The following is a 22411-nucleotide window of genomic DNA, read 5'->3' as shown; positions in this document are numbered from 1 at the left end:
TGTGTGTGTGTGTGTGTGTGTGTGTGTGTGTGTGTGTGTGTGTGTGTGTGTGCGCGCACATTTGCGTGCGTGCAGAACTTAACTCTGCATCTGGATTGAAAAAAAACTAAAGTTCTCAAAGGTTTAACTTGGGAATTAAACCCCCACTTTCTACTTACATTACCTCTTTCCTAAATTAATTGCAATTATGTAGAACACCACAAAGAGACAGAAACTGGCTGTGTCAAGCCAACTTCACAGTACCCTGAAGAAAAAAAGTTAAAACTGTTACAATTTTTCTTCCAAGCCTTTTTGTGCAAAAAAACATAAACATGCAAACTGAATTATTTATTTATTTATCTATTTTTAACAAACAAATATTAATAGAAACTGAGGAAAATGCATTGACAAATTGGACACAAATGATTGGTGGGTAAATTGTATCTTTTTTTAAATGCTTGCACCAGCACTAGCATCGTCATGATGGTTTAATCTGGTAGCCAGGCTGTGCCCTTCAAGTGACAATGCCTCCAGCGTTGCTTCTAGTCAGGCCAAGAGCAATACAAATATCGTTTCTGAGCTCCAGAAAAATCTGGAACTCCTACTTTGTCTGGAAGCAAACGACCAGTAGCAAACCAAGGGAGATGGGTCAATCATGCCGTTTGGGAAATGTTTGTTATGCTCTTGGTCAGATCAAGTCTCAAAGAGATTTGAAAGTTGATGACAATCAGGCTAATAATCTGGGAACTCTGCATTTTTCTGCTCCTCTTAGAGTTGATACAAGATAAGGCAGTTCTAATGTAGTTCTACTCAAAACGTTCTAGGTGAGGGAAAAGATTAGATATTCCCTCATCAAAAGTTAACCCCGTTAACAGCGTTATAAATATGCCATTACCAGAATGGCAATGACCAAGTCGTAGTGCATTACTTACTTATGGCCCTATGTGACGTCATAGTGTAGTACTGTTGTAATCAACATTTAAATGACTATTACAGAGTTCCACTGTTGGAACAGCAAGTATTATGGATATACACATGAGGTGGCTACAAAATATAACAGCTCATCCCAATTAAGTCAAACCATCAAACTTGACCAGAAGTTGCAGCAGAAATTCTTTCACAAATTAAGACCTGCCTCAGGTAAAATGTACAACAATCAAAATTTCAACTGCTCTTCAATGTGTTCAGAAAAAAAAACAGAATCCATGAAAAGATTGTGTTCACTAATAATAACGTGTCTGACAAAATGACCCAATGACAAACCAGCTGTTAGCTTATACTGTAGCATCTGTAAAGCTCTGTAGAGTAGTGAGAGGCCAAAGTGATGCTAGCCAACATGATGAATGTCCAGACAACATGGCTATGTCGTCACCGACTGTGTCTGGAGAGCTGATACTGTATATCTGGCATCTCCACGTCTCACGGTTTACGGCTATGATCAAAGACAGGGAGCGGTGCAGGTTGAGACGGTCTCGGTCATGGAATGCGCTTGGTTAGTCACTTGGCTGCGACTGCCGCGGAGGCCTTGAGGCGCAAGGTAAGACAAAGACACTAGTCTAGACCAGTGATTCTCAAAGTGTGGTCCGGGGACCACTGGTGGTCCGCAAGGGGATTTCTACTTTTCCTAGATGAGCTAGCAGTAGGCTATAATTGTAACATAATTACAAAGCTAAACATAGCTGAAGTCTTATCATACACCACAATGAGACAGGCTTGTAATGTGAATCAGCATCGAAATTAGCAGTGTCAAATTAGCAACCCTCAGCTGTCAATTCGGTCCCTGAACGTTTTTGGGGCGACAAAGTGGTCCTGGATCTGAAAAAGTTTGAGAAACATTAGTCTAGACAAAGATCGAGACGTGGACTCTCTAGCTCCATCCCATCTCGCCCTCAGAGCATCTACTCTGCTCCTTCAATATTCATGTGCAGCTTATGCCTCTCTCCCACTGCCGGTTTTCTGGTAGGCCTACAGCTCGACACAGCGCGTCTTGGCCGCCACTTCTTTTTTTGTTGAGAGAGAGAGAGAGAGAGAGAGAGAGAGACGAAAAGAAAAAGAGTCATGTAAATTCACGCCCTCCCCAAGTGACTAAAGCTAGAAACGTCCAAATCTGCTTGAAATGTATGTACACAATTCCTGGGCTCGAAAAGTGGGCAAAATGTTGGGCCTTATCTCTAAAACCATTTGAGGATGGATGCTAAAACGCTGTATTGTTTCAGATGGCATCAAAAGGTCCCTGTCTTGAGAAATCAGAAGAAATCTCAAAGAGAGTCACCTGGGGAGATGCAAGGAAATATGCGAGTTGACATGGAATGACCAGAGAGAGATAAAGAAGAGAGAGATGGAGAGACATAGAAAAAGACACAGAGAGGTGGAGGAGGGACAAAGAAAGACAGAGATAGAGAGAGAAAGAGAGAATGAGCGATATACAGAGAGAGACCGAGAGACAGAAACAGAGAAACAAAGGGGGAGGGCGAGACAATTAAACAGAAAGAAAGAGGGAGAAGGAGGGGGGAGACACAGCTCTCCTGAAGCCGAGAGAAAACAGAATTAAGCTAATCACCATGCCTGCACCAACTCGCTGTTCTTGATTGGGCCGCTGATTGGTGTGTGTCTGTGTGTGCGTGTGCGAGTGCGAGTGCGAATGCGAGAGAGAGAGAGAGAGAGAGAGAGAGAGAGAGAGAGAGAGAGAGAGAGAGAGAGAGAGAGAGAGAGAGAGAGAAACAAGAAAGACAGAAGAACAGAGGGTCAGGACAGAAGTAGCGGTTAAATGAAATCAGCATTCCACTGCCAGGTCAGAGGTAGTGTGACAACTGCCTTCCTCCTTCCCTGCTTCCCCTTCTTCCTCCAACAACCAGGCCTGGACTGGCCATCTGGCATAGCGGGCCTTTCCCAGTGGGCCGGCACCCCTATTTATTTATTTATTCTAATTTACATTTCTGAAGATAGGGTCCCACAAGGGTGCGTGGCCCACCAGTTATTCGGTTCTGCGCTGCTAATTAGGAGGGGCCCCTTTAATCCAAAAGGTGCCCGGGCCCTATTTCTCCCACAGACCAGCCTTACCAACAACACCAACACGACTATGTGGTAATCATACCACTCCCTTTCACTTCTTGGAAATTCTTAAGAACGCTGCAATGGTCGGAACGCAATTCTGTCATGAACTAAAAAAAACACAAACGACAACAAAAACAGGGATCAAGGATCAGGGATCAGAAATCAAGGGTAAGGACCTCTCACTCAAAATCCTGAATCAGCCACTGTCCTGCACCTTGACCAGAATTTGTTTTTTTCTTCTCAGCCATACCCTTGCACTGAGCACAGTTACATGCAAGGAATATTTCAATTTTAAACGGAATGGTGGCAGTATTCCATTTGCATACGACTAGCATAAAGTCCTCATTATTATTAGGTTGTGTTCCGGGAATATTTCTGTTGCCCAACACTGTTCCACACATGTAAACTGAATATTCTGGAACTCAAATTTAAACCAAATGTTGTAAATGTTTTAAACCCAACATTCACAATATTCAGTTTGAATCCAGAACACTATGTGCATGCAACTGTGCTCGCTGACTCTTGTTATACCAACCCCACTAATGGAACCTTTCCAATTCGCATCACCTCAAAGGACACCAGTCCAGACTAGGGATGTTAACCGGTAACCGGTTAACCGATAGTCGACCGGATCAACGATAACCGGTTAAATTTTCTGCCACCGGTTAACCGGTTATAATAATTATAACAATATTTTCCTCCCAAAAAGCCCCCAAAAACTAAAAATGTTGAGGTTTTGGTACGATAATTCAGCATTTTCCATCTGGCGCCACTGGCTGGACATGACAGGTCCTGTCAGAGCAGCAAAAAGAAAGGCTTATGTGAAAAATAAAATTTAAAAAATTCAGTGCTATGCCTATCAGGCACGCGAACGTTATATCATTTAAGATTGCTGGTTAACCGGTTAACCACCGGTTAATGAGTCTCAGTAACCGGTTAAGATATTTAAAAAATTTCGCCATCCCTACTCCACAGACAGACAGGCAGGCTGGACAGACAGACAGACTGACCGACAGAAAATACAAGACAGAGCTACAGTGTCAAAAAGCCAATCCGGGGGAGTGATGCTTATAAAATCAGAGAGCAATACGCGTCGAGTCCCCATAAACCAGAAACAGGAAGGGGTTACCGGGAGGTCAGCGCAAACTGCCTTTGATCATGTGACCTGTAAATGACATCACAGTGGGGTTATGGTTCTACAGTGAGTTGGAATTAGGCTGGGGGGAGGTGGGGAGGTGGTGGGTGGGGGGTGGTCGGGGTTGAAAGCACTTAACCAGAGGAAATGTGTCCCTGACTCCTCTCTCTGGTCAAAGGCAGAATGAGGAGTGAGTGATGCAATGTTAAGCTCTGCAACCTCAAAGCAGATGCTTGCTTGCTTGCTTGCTTCCTTTTCCACGGTCACTACTGTAACCAATGTAGTCTGTGTGTGTGAGTGCCTACTCTGTGTCTACTCTGACCTGCAAAAAGTTTGCAAACAAAAATATGATTGTAAGCTCCTTGCATATCAATGTGGTCCAAGGAGCATGTGTGTGTATGTGTCTGTCTGTGTGTGTGTGTGTTCGTGTGTGTGTGTGTGTGTGTGTGTGTGTGTGTGTGTGTGTGTGTGTGTGTGTGTGTGTGTGTGTGTGTGTGTGTGTGTGCGTGTGTGTGTGTGTGTGTGTGTGTGTGTGTGTGTGTGTGTGTGTGCGTAGTTGTGCGTGCGTGTGCATGCGTGCATGCATGTGCATGCTCTCCTTGGTGGGGGAGCCTAGATAACTGTGGCCCCCTTGTTCTTGGCCCCTTATACCAGTCGGTCAATCTGTGGCTAGAAACTAGCCACTTGAGCAGGGCAAGGCTGAACTGAATGGAGCCCATTCTCACTAGCAGTGGCCGTCCCGTTCCAGTGACCACCTCCTACCCCGCTGACCTGGCCCATGACCTCTCACCCCCTCGGCCACCGTTAAGTGCCGCGCGCAGGAGTGCCCCCGCGCTGTCCCCCAGGGCATATTGTTCACCCCTCAGATGGCCCCTCTGTCACCCAGCTTGCGGGCGGACACACAGGGAGAGGAGAGAGAGAGAGAGAGAGAGAGAGAGAGAGAGAGAGAGAGAGAGAGAGAGAGAGAGAGAGAGAGAGAGAGAGAGAGAAGGAGGTAGAGGAAAAAGAGAGGGAGAGGGAGCAAAACGTACACAGGCGTGTGCTCACACACATGCATACCCATTACACACACCCAAGTTCATAACTATGGCATCTCAATTGACCTTTGGGGCTGGGTTTGCCTTGCCGTGCCATTTAGAGAAGAAAAATGGCAGTGCAATGACCAAGTACACGCACTATTCAAGACGGATGACCAGTGCAACTGGCCTGGGAGCATGTAGAACACCCTCTCCTCACTCTCTCTCTCTCTCACACACTTGCTTTCTCTCTCCCTCTCTACCACTCCCTGTTTGAGAGGTATTTAAAAAATTCAAACATGGAGCCACATACTGGAAACCTCCTAGGTGTTGTTAGGTAATAGGACTACCCCACCACCACTTCCACCACCACAAACAGAGAGGAGAAAAAACACCTTAATTTGTCCTTCATGCCTTATAATCTCCTCAATGTGCCCAAACACCATCATGTGTGCACACACGGACTCACCAACAAACACACACATACACACAGGAGAGGTCAAGCGTTGGTCAGGGGCAGCAGAGGAGGGGATGGGCGGAGAGAGGAGCGGAGGGGGCGTTTATGATGGGCAAGGGGAGGCCGATGTTATTCCAGCGCGCTGAGTGACAAGCTCAAAGAGACATCTTCCCTTTCAACATAAAAGGCCCGGAGATTTACGAGCAGCGCTCAGCACAGCGCAGCACAGGGAAGCACACAGAGCCCTGGCTGTCCACGCAGTGCAAGGCACAGCAGCCCGCCTTCACACTGGCTGGAGATTGGAGATGCTTAACTGCCCAACTGCCTGCGGGGCCAATTCTGATCAGAGCATGATATGATGTGGGGGTTCATGGTTGTAAAAGACAAGGGGAATGTGGTGGCAGGGACTAGTGTGTGTGTTACTGCGTGAGAGGAATAGTGTACCACATGTAAGCGAAAGAAAACTGGTGTGTGTGTGTGTGTGTGTGTGTATAAACTGGTACTGTAATATCTGTTTATCGGTTTGTGTTTGAGCATTTGTGACTGACCAGCAATGGAGATAGACAGAGCCAGAGAGTGAAAGTGTGTGTGTGTGTGTGTGTGTGTGTGTGTGTGTGTGTGTGTGTGTGTGTGTGTGTGTGTGTGTGTGTGTGTGTGTGTGTGTGTGTGTGTGTGTGTGCACACACAGACAGACAGACAGACAGACAGACAGACAGACAGACAGACAGACAGACAGACAGACAGACAGACAGACTTTCACTCTCCGGCTCTCTCCATCTCCATTGCTCCTCAGCACAGCTCGTGTTTTTCACGAGTGATCTGATGCTTCTTTCTAAAGCACAACAGAGTGGGTCATTAGGTCATTTAGGTCACGGATCTGTGGCGGACATATGGAAGACTTTGTCCCAGGAGGAATTCTTGAATTATTGTAGGAATTAATTCATTTGTTTTTTTATTTACATGTATATCTATAAAACAGCTTGAGTCAACTTCTGATTTGTTAAATATGCTGTAGAAATAAAGCTGACAAGGACTTTTATTTTGGAGATAGACTAAGGTAATCCAAGGTTCCCCATCCCCTCTAGAAGAGATCAGTAGTGTGGTGAGGAGAGGCCACGAGGAGGTAAACAGGCAGTGTGTGTGTGTGTGTGTGTGTGTGTGTGTGTGTGTGTGTGTGTGTGTGTGTGTGTGTGTGTGTGTGTGTGTGTGTGTGTGTGTGTGTGTGTGTGTGTGTGTATGTGTGTGTGTGTGTGTGTGTGTGTGTGTGTGTGTGTGTGTGTGTGTGTGTGTGTGTGTGTGTCTTCGCCGCTGCCCAGTCGGGTGATGGGCTGCTCTGCTGTGTTTGAGATTCCTGCATTCCTGTTGGATTCCTTACCAGTGACACCAACACAACCCTACCACCACCACCCCAAAAAAGCTTTACTTTTCAACTGTTTACTCCTCCACTGAAGTATAGTAGTAAGCAAATCAATAGAGTTTATGTGGACATACTCACAGCCTTCAAATTACAATTAGGTCAGCAGAAACGTGAACGTGTAGTTAAAGGCCAACTTCCGATAAAACTCAGTTTTACTCACTCCTTTCGAAGATCGGACGGTCACCCCAAGTTAAACTCACTTGCAAGGCTCTCATAGCGGTGCGTCAACTCTCCTGGCTGTGTTTCCCGGTGTTTCCCAATTTACATAAATAATGCAGAGAAACGAGCGAATCACGAAAGCCTTTCTGTGTTTCGTCACGTCAAAAGAAGGCGTTGCCCACAAAGGTTTATATCGACCCATTTATCTAAAAACATGTCGAGTAATTTTTTTCTGCTTGTTTTCAAAACAAGCAACGTCTGGTGGCCCGAAACATAGCTTAGCTTAGCTATCAGCTGGTTGCTACTCTCAGGTACACACACAGCACAAAGCCTCATACATAAAGCCTGCTCACTCCGGTTGCTCCGTGCCTGCAGCTCGCCTAGGGGTCGCTGTCGAAAGAGCACAGCCCTGAATGGAACCTGCACGCCTCCGTTGGCGCCCCTATAGTGCAGTACCACCCGGGGAAGTGGCGACTCTGTTTCCCATTACATTCTCTCCAATAACTGGAGGACTGAGCCAATCAGAGACGCGTTTCTTTGAGAGCAGGAGGAGTGAGCCAATCAGAGACGCATTTCCACAAGAAACACGGAACACTCTCTCGTTTCTCCACAAGCCACCTTGCCAGCTTGCAGAAACGTCTTGAAACAAAGCAACCAGAACGTTTTTTAAAACAGGACCAACGCGTAACACATTCAATAACAATTGGGAACACGGCAATATTAATTAAATGACGTTGAGAGGCCATCTTTAAATATACAGAACTAGGAAATTAGATGGAACCCTGACATATTTGGGAAGTTACGTAACTTTTTACTGAGAAGGGTCATCCCACTCCTTTAAGAAGCTTTAGAAGACTCTTCTCTTCCGAGACAGTTTTCCTTCGTAAAAAAAACTAACAACTGAAACAGTACAGTACTCATCTAAAAGCCTCCTGTATCAACTTTGCCATGTCCACCTAATCACCTAAGTGCACCTAATCGCAATGTCAATGTAACATTGGATAAAAGCAGACTGTGAGAAATGCAATGGAAAGTGCTATTCAGTACTAAAAACTGGACGGGAGCATCTGCTAAAGTCAATGTAATGAAAAGTTTAAGTAGCCGTGTGTGAGCAGCTATGGCCTAATAGTAAAAAGGAGATGGGCTTTAGATCAGAGGGTTGCAGGTTTGACTCCCTTGCACTCCAAAGCAATGTCCCTAACCTCATACTGCTCTGGGGACTGTACCCAATACTCTTCAATAACTGTAAATTGCTTTGGATAAAAGCATCAGCTAAGTGTAATGTAATGTTATGTAAAAAGGTTAAGAATGTCGTCTTTGGACTTGGCTGATGCTGCATACAGTAAAAAGCCCATCTGTTGCAGAGCCCTGCCTTCTCTCTTCAGTAGACACGGCTAACTCCCAAAACCTCCATCACCACCCCAGTTGGACCACAACACCTCCCAGCCTCCCATCCGCAACACACTCACAGAAGTTCCTCAAAAGCAGGAAATTAACAGGAGATCAAAAACCAAAGAGGACTCTTTTACAGCCCCTTATTTCAAAACAAAAGGGAAGTGGGTGGGGGGGGGTTAAGGCCATTACTAGAATATCACACATCAACAGTTATATCAAGGAGGAGGAAGAGGAGAAGGAGGAGGGAGGAGGAGGAGGAGTAGGAGGAGGTCGATGTGGTGGTGGAAGAGGAGGAGGAGGAGGAGGTGGTAGAGAAGAGAGAAGAGAACCATTAAGGGGAGGAGGAGAGAGAAGAGGAGGAGGAAGGGGAGGAGAGAGAAGAGGAGGAGGAAGGGGAGGAGGAGGAGGAGAGAAGAGGAGGAGGAGAGAGGAGGACAATGTGGTGGTGGGGGAGGTGGAGGAGGAGGAGGGAAGAAAGGAGGAGAAGGGTGTGATGAAGGAGCAGAGAGAAGAAACAAAGGAGAAGGAGAAGGGGATGGAGGATGTGGTGGAGGAGAAGATAGAAGAGAAGTAAGAGGAGGGAAGAGAGGAGGGGCAGATTTTTTACGAGAGGAGAGGGGAAGTGCTTTGGCTGGCTCTACGGTTCATAGTGATAAATCTTGAGCCATGCGTGCAGATTAAAGGCCCAGTGTGGCCCAGATTGTAGTGCTCATTATTACTGTACCAACTGGCCACACACGCACACACGCACACACACACACACACACACACACACACACACACACACACACACTCACACACACACTCACACTCACACTCACACTCACACTCACACTCACACTCACACTCACACTCACACTCACACACACACAAAACGCATCTCATTTTTCTCCCAGTCTACTTCCGCTGATAACTTTCACGAGCATTAAATGCACATTTTTATCCTAAATACTGTGGCTGCTGGCTGTCAAAAAAAAAATTCCCATACTTTTTTCCAGAGACAGAGGACACAATTATATTGCTAAAAAAAGATTTTAATAGCACACGGGTGTGTTGTTTGATTGGTTGTTTTTAAAAGGCACTCACATCCCCCCCACTCATACACAAAGTCACACACGAAGGTCACTCACACACACACTCACACACACACACACACACAGACACAGACACAGACACAGACACAGACACACAAACACAAACACTACTAACTTCAATTCAAGTGTCGAAATGACAGAAACACAGACAATATACTAATCTGCTTTCACTGGGTGCGCGAGGAGTGAATGAGGAATGGCGTCGGGGGGTGAAAAATGAAAGGCGTCCTTCCCACAATGCTGCAATGTTCTTTTCTTCACCTGACCTTCAACAGCTTCTTAGCCCCCACAAACATGCTGTATCGCATGCATGCATCTGAACACGCCTGTGCACCAGGACTAGCACAACAACAACAGCTGCCACATCTCACATGTCAAAGCATCTCATCATCTGCATCCTTGGAGGTGTGTGTATGATTGCGCATGTGGTGGTGGTGGTGGTGGTGGTGGTGGTTGTATTTCTCAGGCAGCAGCGGTAAAAGTTTCACCTCTGCTCATAGATGTGGGAGGTGGGAATTGGTGTATGTTGCAGAGTTAAAGGTGTGTGTATGTGTGTAGTAGAACGTGTGTGTGTGTGTGTGTGTGTGTGTGTGTGTGTGTGTGTGTGTGTGTGTGTGTGTGTGTGTGTGTGTGTGTGTGTGTGTGGTGGAGGTGTGATTGGGGGCTGCGGGTTAAAGCTAGTGTGTTGCACAGTTGGAGGTTAGTGTGTGTGTGTGTGTGTGTGTGTGTGTGTGTGTGTGTGTGTGTGTGTGTGTGTGTGTGTGTGTGTGTGTGTGTGTGTGTGTGTGTGTGTGTGTGTGTGTGTGTGGAGGAGGGGGGCAGTGGGATCAGTGGCCTTCAGTGGCTGCTTTGTCAGTGGGGTCAGGCAGCGGTGAGAGGTCAAGGCTGATGGCTGCACTTGCACACAGCGGTATGCGCACAGGACCAAATGGGAGCCGCACGCTTCTTCTCTCTCTCTCTCTCTCTCTCTCTCTCGCTCTCTCTTTCTCTCTCGCTCTCTCTCGCTCTCGCTTTCTCTCTCTCGCTCTCTCTCTCGCTCGCTCTCTCTCCCTCTCTCTAACATAAAGGAGCCCTGGCCAGTTCGCCTATTCAGGCTGCCTGCAACCTCCGCTCGCTTGGACATCACAAAGACCTCCAAGGATCCAAGGGACTTGACGACACAAGATGGTGTGTCTCTCCTTGTGTGTGTGTGTGTGTGTGTGTGTGTGTGTGTGTGTGTGTGTGTGTGTGTGTGTGTGTGTGTGTGTGTGTGTGTGTGTGTGTGTGTGTGTGTGTGTGTGTGTGTGTGTGTGTGTTACACATGCTACAGATCTGTGGGTGCTTGAGTGCAATTGATTGGCTGTCTGCATCGTCCGCATCTTCTTGATAAACCCCTTGATGGGATGGTATCTGGTCGAGGGGTAGCGATACAGTATTCAGTTCACCCTTTCTGAATAACAGTTAGAAATGAATTGCTCTGCTCTGGATCTCTGAGAACCTGATGCTGAAGTACCTAAGGTGAGGTCTGAAGACATAGAATAAATATTTATTACCTCCGCCAGGGAGGTTATGTTTTCGGTCACATTGGTTTGTTTGTCTGTCTCTCTGCAGAGTAACTCAAAAAGTTATTAATGGATTTTGAAATGTTGTGGAGTTGTTGGAAATTGACAAATGGATCAAGGATTAAATTTTGGTAGAGATCTGGAGGATTTTTTTTATGTTTTATTATAGGCATAGGATTCCACAGCGTTTAGTAGATGCTATGGCATCAGTGATCCCATGGCCTTGGTGGAGGTTTGCACTGCATTCATTTAAAACCTAAAACTGATGCCTGGTCTTACCATTTTAGCAACCTGGTCTTGCTGGGAAGATGAGTGAACTCTGTTGCAGTTTGAAATGTGCATCTGATTTACCCACTCACTAACGTTTGGTCATGATATACAATCTCCCTGTATAATGTGCCTTCGCTCACCTTTCCCCCGTTTGCCGATTTGAAGAATATCGTCCCAGAAGACCCAACCGAGACGTAACATGGACGGAAATGAGAATTAAGCGGAGGTTTACGGATGGCAAGACCCTACAGGCTAACAGTTTGTCCCCATGGCCACTTTGGTTTGTACAGGAGACAAATAAAGCAGGTTGCCAGGAAACGCGTCTTCTAAAGCAGGCTGACTGGCTGACTGAAACGAGTCCTGCTGACTGGCCCTGATGGTGAGCTCAAGGGCTCCATGGCCAGTTCAAATCACAAACAAACATGAAGACACAAAACACACTACACGCACGCACGCACTCACGCACGCACGCACAGCTGTCTGTCATTTTATTGCTTTTTCCACAGAATATGGCCCCAGCCACTGCATTGTCAACAAGTCATATTTGTGAATTCTCTGCCACTCAGCAGCAGTGTGTGAAAAGGATTTTACATGATTACCTTTTTTCAGCCAATAGAGTGTAAATAGAGGGAACGACAGAGAGAAAGACAAGAATAGCTCATGATTCGACTTCAAAGGTTTCATGTCACCTTACAAAAAATTGGGACATTGGTTAATTCACTATAGTGTAGCCACACTGAAACCTGTTTCATTAAATAATAGTTAAGCTGTATCCTTTTTTTTCTTTTAGTTGTATTTCTATTACACATTAGAAAGAGACTTCCATGTGAAAAGGCATTTTTTTAGTACAACAATGTTCTCCACTCCCCATCAATCCTACAGATCTAATGCAGCTCGTCATAAATTACAACCGCCGACATTTAGTAGTGTGCATAGTTCCACCAGCCAGGAGGGGGAAAACAACCCAAGAGGGAGCATTACCACAGCTCTTCCAGTAGTCCTATAGAGGAAGGCAGGCAGTTAATCAAACAAGAGGGGTGGGGGGAGAAAAAGCCTGTGACAAAAACAGTATTGCGTGTCCTGAGGTATGCTTAAAAAAAAGGTTACCGATATGCATGCACAGTATGGACTTTACCTTTGGTAACACTCAACATGCACTTTATTATGTAGTTTAATATGCAATTTGTTAACTGACCATCATTGTCTACGGTCCAATGACTACTGGGCACCTTCTACTGCTTTACTGTTTATGTTTCTGTGCCCTGAGCTGTCTGCCCATATTTATGTGCTCCGCTGTTGTGTGTCTTTGTCCATTATATGAATTTGATGTTGGGGATGTGCCGCAACAACTTCCTATCAACTGTGCTGACATGGCAATATTACATTACAATACATTACAGTATATTAAATTACATTTCATTGCATTTGGCAGATGCTTAATAACCAAAGCCACTTACAATCAAGTATATAATCATAGCCAACATCCCTAGCAGATACAAAGTGCACAGGAGATATACAGAACAACAAATGTTTAGGATTAGATGTTTTTTAGTGGAGTAGCATGCACACACATACACATCATGTCAAGAGTCTGGCCTGGAACATTAACAATAAGCGATACACTTCTTGAATCTTGATATGTAAAGCAACACAGAGTGACCCACAAGGGCCGACCTGGCACCACACAAAGTTAAGTGATGTTGACTGAAATTTAGTACGAGCAGCGAACAAGGGCCATCTATCCCCAAGCGAGAGGGGAGGAAGCAAGATGGGGACGTAGAGGGAGAGGCCATGTCTTTGTGTAGTCAAGTGTGACAGCGAAGTGGATACGCGGAGGATATCAGCTACAAGACAAGGAGGGATGGGGAGGAAGAAGGAGCTTGTCTTGTCAAGATGGGATTGCCTACAAAAAAGGCAACTTGATTGATCAGTTTACCTCCCCTCTCTCTCTCTGCTTGGAGTCAACAGAGCACAACCGCAACGCTCCCCTATCCAGAGAGAGAGAGAGAGAGAGAGAAAGAGAAAGAGAGAGAGAGAGAGAGAGAGAGAGAGAGAGAAAGAAAGAAAGAAAGAAAGAAAGAAAGAAAGAAAGAAAGAAAGAAAGAGAGAGAGAGAGAGAGAGAGGAAGAGAAGAGAAGAGAAGAGAAGAGAAGAGAAGAGAAGAGAAGAGAAGAGAAGAGAAGGAAGAGAGAGAGAGAGAGAGAGAAGTTGCGAAGGGCCCCTCACCCAAAACACACCGTCTTCCTGTACTGTATGTCTCTGTGTCATTGTTTCTGGTCACTGCGGGGCAGGCCTCTGAGCCTATATCAACCCCCCACTCACACTCACACTCACACACACACACACACACACACACACACACACACACACACACACACACACACCTATAATGCCCTGAATCCTTCAACCCAGCTGAACTGGTGACAATCACAGAGCTATTCCCCCCAGGGAGGATTGGCAACATGTCCCCACAACCGACAACCCTGCTCCTCCACTCCTCTCCCCTCCATCCCTCCATCTCACCACTCCTATCCTCTCCTCTCCTCTCCTCTCCTCTCCTGTCCAGCCAATGACATCCCACCACTCCTCTACTCTCCACCAAACCCCACCACTCCACTCCACTCTCCACTTCTACTCTCCACCAAACCTCACCACTCCTCTCCACTAAACCTCACCACTCCTCTCCACTAAACCTCACCGCTCCTCTCCACTCTCCTCTTCTACTCTCCACCCAAAGTCCACCACTCTTTACACCCAACCGATCCCCACTACTCCTCTCCTACTCCTCTCCTCCTCCTCCTCCTCCTCTCCACCCAAACCCCACGACTTCTCCTCCTCCTCCTCCTCCTCCTCCTCCTCCTCTCCACCCTAACCCCTCCACTCCACCCAAACCCATCCTGTCCACCCAAACACCTCCTCTCCTCTCCTTTCCACACAAACTGAACCTCACCACTCCTCTTCTCTACCCAACCAACCAAACCCCATCAGTCCACTACTCTCCTGTGCTCCCCACCCCCACCCCCATCCTCATCCCACTCCACTCCTGCTGCTGCTACTGCCTGCCTTGTGTCCTCTGCTGAGCTGGCACTGAGGGGGTGGGGGCGGGGGGTCTCTCAGACCTCCTCACACAGACTCCCCGGCTACATCTCAGAGACATCTGCCAGCCTCCCCCTGTAGGCAAGAGGCAAAGATCTCCAACACACACACACACACACACACACACACACACACACACACACACACACACACACACACACACACACACACACACACACACACACACAGCTGCACACTGAAACTTCACCCATATCCATAGACCACACACAGCACGCCAGACTGAGACACACTATCTGAGGCAGAATTAATATCATTATGATATGACCTCCTATTGCCAAAAAAACACACTGTGTACATAAACATTACAATAGTGTTGATTCAGAGGTTGCCATTGGTTATAATGTAGGTCATTCTGACAAATAACTATAAATACAAAACCTCTAATTGATTAGCTTGAATAGCTCATGAACAACTACAAACGTCTTTTGAATGATTTAATGTTGTGACATGTAAACAACACTTTTTTTTCATCGGCATAATTACACAAGCTTCTGAGCATCATAAAATTGACTTGAAGAATATAGCGTATATGTAGGCCTACTGCTAAGGACATATCACAGAATGTTAGTGCTGTATAACCCTGATATCTTGTAAATATATGAGGTACGAACTAGCAAAATCCAACACTCTCCAAATAAAGAACACAAACAACTGGGTAGGATAAAAATATATATATATCAAATATCATGTATCTTATTATTTGTTCACATATAGGGGATACAACAGAAATGACAGGAGATTTTTTTCTATTGCTTCTATTGCCATCAATCCTAGGGAGAATGCACACTCTATTCTGGCCTGGAATCCATCAAACTCCCACCCTTTAATTTGCAATAATTCTCAGGCACGCTTCGACGCCATATCAAGATAAGGTAATTTACTGAAGCTCTAGGGGCACGAACTACGAACCACGATCCCCTTCTACCTAACAATAAACAAACGAACAACAGGCAAAGCCCACCCCTCCTTTGCCTCCGGCATACATGGAATTGGTGATAGCGCTATTGTTTCATTTCATTATTCAGGACTGACCCGTCTATGCAATACTTAACCCTTACAGCTTTCTAAAAACTGAATACATGCAAGGAAAACTTAATTAAACAGGAAATTAAGCAGAAACCCGAAAGGATAAAGCACGGCATAGATTTAAATGGCCGAAGAATTGAAAAGCTGGGTTTTTTTAATGGCTTGTCCGAGATAAGAAAGCAGGAAAACAAAAGAAAAATCGCTTGAGGCGACAGTTCACAACTGACTGACTAGTGTGACTTACACTCTGATTGATGGATAGGCTAGTGCGCCAGGGACAGTAAATTGCAATCGCAAATAGCCTACCAGACAGAAAGAATTGTCTAACAACTGTAACTTCTTTCATGTAATTTAGCACGTAGGCCTATGCTAGAGTGACAGGCTACAACTGAAATCATCATTGGGTACAGCTATAAATAATGGCCTACCGTATGCATAACCTTTATACAGTAGCCTATAGGCCTATAGAGATAAACAGGGGATGGGGGAAATAAATCCAGTGTGCAAGGACAGCAATCCAAAACAGTCCTTTTTGCGCATGCATTACGCATGCTCGTCATAATATTAATTTGTCAATAGTTGTCGCTATCAAAAGTCTGAGTAGCCTGGACGGGTAAGTTGCAGGGTTGTCACATTAAGGTTAGCTGCAGGATTTACACATTTTAGGCATGGAAGGTTGTTTGAGTGTGGAGTTGCGCAGCCTATGCAAGGCGGTCGCTCAAGTTCAAAAGTTCACCTTTTACGATCTCCAGAGATCCCAAAGCTAAAGCCTTCCATATAAAAACATTCCTATGCCTCTTTACCATTTCGAATGTGCACAACCACGGCAAAACCAAGTTTTAGGCAAGACTTCTACGTACATCTCAAAATTCGAGTGGTCAACGAATGCATTTAAATTACATTTATTTTATCTACAAAGCATAAGATGTAATTAACTTGGGTGTTGCTTTCCTCTGAAAAGTTGTGGTAATGTGCAAGTCAGTAACCTGCAGAGGAATTAGTAAGAATATTCATCATTAGCTTACAGCTTATCTGTGGATGACCGCTTACGATAGTGTTTTTGATTGATAGGATAGCGCTACACTGTTACACAAGTCACTGCTAAAACAGTGGTTTCTTGTTTGTAGGCTACCAAACGTCATAAAATTCATACGGGTTATGATATCAAAGTCGCCAGCGTTCACAGCAACAGGCAGATCCTGAATGAGATGCGAATGAATGAAGCCTCCATTAGGCTACTCACCATTAATTGCCTTGTTACGCTCGGCGTACTCATAACTGGCTCGGTTTTCCACCTCCATTGTCCTGTTTCAGTCGGAAACGTCGAAAAGTATTTTCTGCCAACGAGTAGGTTAAAGTTATCAACAACAGACTGCTTTGAGCTGCATTAATTTTTAAAAAGAAGTCACGCCGCTACATGTTGCGTTCCGCTGTCAGTTCTCTGAGCTGAGTGAGAGTAGGCGCGAGCTAGGAATCAAAAACACCTTGCTGGAGTTTTTAATGGTCACGTGGGAAAACACCATGCAGGATTTCTGGGATATGCAGTCCTAGTCCAACCCACCACCAGTCTAAAGCAAAGTAAAGCAGCCGTTTTCAAAGTCCGGACCAGGGACCCCTGGGGGCAGGGAGAGGGTACTAGGATGACTGCAACAGGTTGGAAGCAAAACAAAACCAAACAAAATAATAATTGAATAAAGAAAATAACTAAAGTGAACCTAAATAATCCAAAATAACAAGACAAATATTCCCATTTGTTAAGAATCACGTTTTCTAGTCTATTCTGTGAAATGGACTCATTCACACACAACTAGACCTACGCTGCTAGCCTATATTTAATATCTTTCCTGATGTAGGCCTAGTTGAATCTAACGGTGCAGAACGGTGTGTGTGTGTGTGTGTGTGTGTGTGTGTGTGTGTGTGTGTGTGTGTGTGTGTGTGTGTGTGTGTGTGTGTGTGTGTGTGTGTGTGTGTGTGTGTGTTGTGCGTGCGCGCGTGCGCGCGTGTTTGTGTCATAGGTGCCAGAAAGGGGATGCAGCGGTGCATTTGCATCCTCACTTTTGGGCTACACAAGGCTTTCTCAACTTTTACAGCAGACAAATGAGTGGAATGCAGCAGCAAGAATGTGTGAAAGAGAGAGAGAGAGAGTGTGTGTGTGTGTGTGTGTGTGTGTGTGTGTGTGTGTGTGTGTGTGTGTGTGTGTGTGTGTGTGTGTGTGTGTGTGTGTGTGTGTGTGTGTGTGTGAGTGGTTACTGTTGATGTCTTGCACTGTATGTTTTGATACACATTGGAGACTGGTCAACTTCTGTGCTAACCCTGTTACATAGATAATTGACAGTACCCTTGACTTGACTTGACTTGACTTGATGTCAGGGGGTAGCCAGGCCACGCCCTCCTAGTGAGACATCATCTTCAACGTTGCTTCTAGTCAGTCCAACAGCAATGTAAATATCGTTTCTGATCTCCTGAAAAAATGGGAACTCCATCCACTTTGTCAGACACCAGTCAACTAGTAGCAAACCTAGGGAGGCAGGTCAACCATGCCATTTGGGAAACGTTAAATGTTATGCTCTTGGTCAGACGATGATAATCAGGCTACTCAGGGGGGCCTTGGATGAAATCTACTGGTACATGGGGGGCCTTGTCATGGTAAAGTCTGGGAACCCCTGCTAGTAACCACAGGGACAGTGCCCTCAGTATTGCATCCTTTATTGAAGAGTCTCCTACTCTGGTGCTCTTTTTTCTGATCGATTGGCTACTTACACCTCAGATGTCTTCAGGATAAAGGAGTGGAATATTTGCATTAGATCTTATTTTAATTCACACTGAGTTACTTTGACCAGAAGTAAATGAGAATGGCCTGGTTAAAAGTCTGAAGAAGGGTTCTACCCGAAACGTCATGGGAAAAAATAAAAAAAATAAGTGGGAGCATGATATCCTGGTTGTAGCAGACTTCTCTTCTTTTTTCATCTGGAAATGTATTGCTCCTGCTGCCAGGTCAGACGCCTGGATGTGTGAGCTTTTTACCTTCAACCTGGTTAAAAGTAGCCCATATATGGTGTAGTCAGTGGTAGTACTTGCATAATCGTCCTAATAATAACAATAATAATAATAATAATAATAATAATAACAACAACAACTATAAATGCACTCAGAGAGTGCAGACCTCTGCCATGGAAGCTGTTTGATAGAACATTTGACTATGCCACACCCTACATTCTGTTTTATTTTTGTGGAGTTACTGGAATGTCCCTATCCCGCAGTGGTGTAGACTCTTTTATACATTCCTGGATCTGCATCGTGATCCAGATCACCACTAAAATGTAATCACTTGTTCCTTTTGTCATTTCCAACAACTCCACAAAACGCCATCAAAATCCGTTCATAACTTTTTGAGTTAAGCTGACAGACAGACTAACAAACAGACAGACAAACCAACGCAACCTTGGCGGAAGCAATAATAATAATAATACAGCCTAATAAGAAGTATCAATCTTTTAGGATGTTGTTTTGTCTTAATAAAATAGGAAATAAAAATTGGCCACACAATAATCACAACACATCACTTTTAAAAATATATGTATTTAATGTAGGCCTACAGGGGTTGGACAACATAATGGAAACACCTGTCATTTTAGGGTGGGAAGTTTCATGGCTCAACTGGACCAGCCTGTTGGCCAATCTTCATTCATTGCACATTGTACCAGTATGGTGAAGTGTGAAGATGTGTTTGAATCACACTAGCCTTCATGTGGCAATTCCGATAACATTGATGCATATACAACGCCATGCATTATTATTCATCAATATTGGTTATTTGGACAGATTCCTGAGGAAGGAGGGGATGTGGCATCAGATGGTTCCCAGAATTGCTGCAACCAACTCAGCTGACCTCTACAGCAACAGACCCCCACCGCTGCCCTTGAGTTCCCTGAGAAACTCCCCCTTTCAAGAGTGCTGCTAAAAATTGTGGTCCCCACTAGAGATTCTGGTTCCCACCACTAACATGTTTAGTTCCAACTCATATTATTTGTCGCCCTCTGTGGGGCACTGTCAAACTCTGAGTTCCATGACTTCCATTTAATTTGTATTATTTATAATATAACTTGGACCTATTATCATGATCATTTCTTTGAGAAATGAACGGGTTAATTTTAAAGCTAATGCCATGTATATATACTTTACTATTTACTTTATTGTGCTATTTATTTTGTTTTATCTTGCTGATTTCATGTTTAGCCTTAATTATATTTTTTGAGAAATTAAGAACTACATTATCAGTGCAATCAGACTGAGCTAGTCTTCCATGAATGAGATGTAACTGGTGATGTTATAAAAAAGGAAATGTATTTGTGTATAACTTTGTCATGAGACCTGAGACCTTCGACTATTCTGCAAGGTTGTCACAGGGATTGCCACTGAGGGTACTCTGCTTTATCTGTTGTGCTATACTGCCATCTAGTGGTAGTGAAAGGTCTCTGAAATATTTTAGCTGGGTAAGTATACACACAGACATGGCTGGGTGTTACTCTCAAGCACCTTCATGACCTCTTCCCTTATTGCTTTTTTGTTGTTGGCTTTTTCGATTTTGTTGATGATAGGACAGTAGGAGAGGTAGACAGGAAGCGAATGGGGAGAGAGATTAGGAGGGGTTGGTAAATGAGCAGGGCTGGAATCAAGCCCGGGGCGCCAGCGTAGCAGCCCAGTGTCCTACCGATAGAGCCACGATCGGGAGGTTCCCTTATTGCTTTTCACCTCCCCAAGACAGTGCAACATGTGCGTTAATACCTTTTCTCAACACACATAAGAATTTACTAGCCTCATCTGGTAAAAAAAAAAAAGTTACACACATTTGGACCTCACTGCCTGTCCAAGACTTTCTTGTGAGTTCCTGTGTTTTGTACGTATCTCGGACAGACCGGATCCAACCGAATAATATATAAGAGAACATTTGTTCTGGTTAGCTATCATTTTCCATGAGCTAGTAGTTATTTTTCTCGCTGCCTGTTGCTGTTGTTTGCCGTGGACATTGCTTCAACTCCATGTCATAAATGTCAACTAGTTTTAAACACACACACACACACACACACACACACACACACACACACACACACACACACACACACACACACACACACACACACACACACACACACACACACACACACACACACACACACACACACACACACACACGCGTTGTGAGAATATATTGTGTCAGAATCTCTCGTTCGTGGCACTCCAGATAGCTGCTCTGATAGCCAAGATGCTGTATTGGCTCATGCAATAACACACACACAGAAAGACTAGGGTGGCCCAAACTTGCCAATTGTCTTTTGAAAATGCTGTTTTGATCAAAAGTTAGGAGAGTCATTTGGAAGAATGGATGGTTGCAGAGGCTCTGGGATAACTCATGTGGTAGGGCCTACGTATGCAAAGTGCACATGGTGTCAGAAGACTAAGTACCTCCCCGAAAACCATAGTCAGGCCCACTTCCCAAAAAATTGTCTCACTTCCTAGAACACATGGCAGCCGTGGCCTAGTGGTTAGAGAGTTGGTCTTTCAATCTAGGGGTAGCCGGTTTGAATCCCCCCTGACCTCTCCCTACATCTCCATCCATGGCTGAAGTGCCCTTGAGCAAGGCACCGAACCCCACATTGCTGCAGGGACTGTAACCAATACCCTGAAAAATAATAGTTGTAAGTCGATTTGAATAAATGAAAGCGTCAGCTAAGTGTAATGTAAAAAAAAATGTAATGCATCACTCCAAACTGACGTCAAGATGCCAGTGTCCTGTATTATATCCAGGGCTTTGAACCGTTATTTTTTCCAAATGGTTCGTTCCGAACAGAAACGGAATTATAACGTTTCCGGTTATGAGTTCCACCAACAAATTGACGTTCCCGAACCGGTTAGAACAAAAAAATACTGCTCCCGGAACGGTTATTTTCGTTCCTGTCAAGAAGAAAATTCTCGGTGCGCTTTAAACGCGATTCTCTGCAATGTCTAACAGTGATGCAATGGAAACTCGCCCCTTTCGTATGATAGTGGTTTCTCTTATTTAAGATGTGTAGTGGAGACTTTGTAATCCCTCTCTCCATTCAGTCAGCGAATGTCTGATGTCACACAAGATGTGAAACTCAGCCATCATGGTAACGTGCACAGGAAAATCATTACTTTTTTATTTTGTTTGAGGAACGGTATTAACCGGTATTAACCGGTTACCATTATTTTTAAATAAGTGTTCCCGTTCCAGAACATAAAAAATGATAATGTTTCCGGTTTCGTTTCTGTTCCTTGTAAAATACAAAAAGTTCCCGGTTTTCGTTTTCGTTCCTTGAACCGGTTCAAAGCCCTGATTATATCTTAGCTGATCAAATGACAGTGATATGCTAAAAAAAACTAAGTTGTAATTAAATGAGTACTAAGGAAGTAACAGGCTACGTGCTGCTGGCCCACATCAAGTCCTTACAGCACATCTTATCATCACATGAGGTCAGCTTGGGGGAAAAAGGCTCCTGCAAAGAACCCTCCGGGAGTGGAACATCTTTGAAGTTCTAGAGTTTTAAGGCCTGGCAAAGCAGCTCTTTCCCATGCCAGAAAACAGGGAAGCTAACAGGGGAGAGCAAAGAGGTTCGTTGTTCTGGGTCCTGGAAGAAGAGGGCCTCAGAATAATGTCCTCATTACATTTCATGTATTGGGTGGGGATGGGAGGTGAGGGGCTTTCAGATGACCTTGTCCTGGGCCTGGGCAA

This window comes from Engraulis encrasicolus, chromosome 11 (genome assembly GCF_034702125.1).
Source record: "Engraulis encrasicolus isolate BLACKSEA-1 chromosome 11, IST_EnEncr_1.0, whole genome shotgun sequence".
Classification (NCBI taxonomy): domain Eukaryota; kingdom Metazoa; phylum Chordata; class Actinopteri; order Clupeiformes; family Engraulidae; genus Engraulis; species Engraulis encrasicolus.
Note: the sequence above shows the minus strand (reverse complement) of the source record.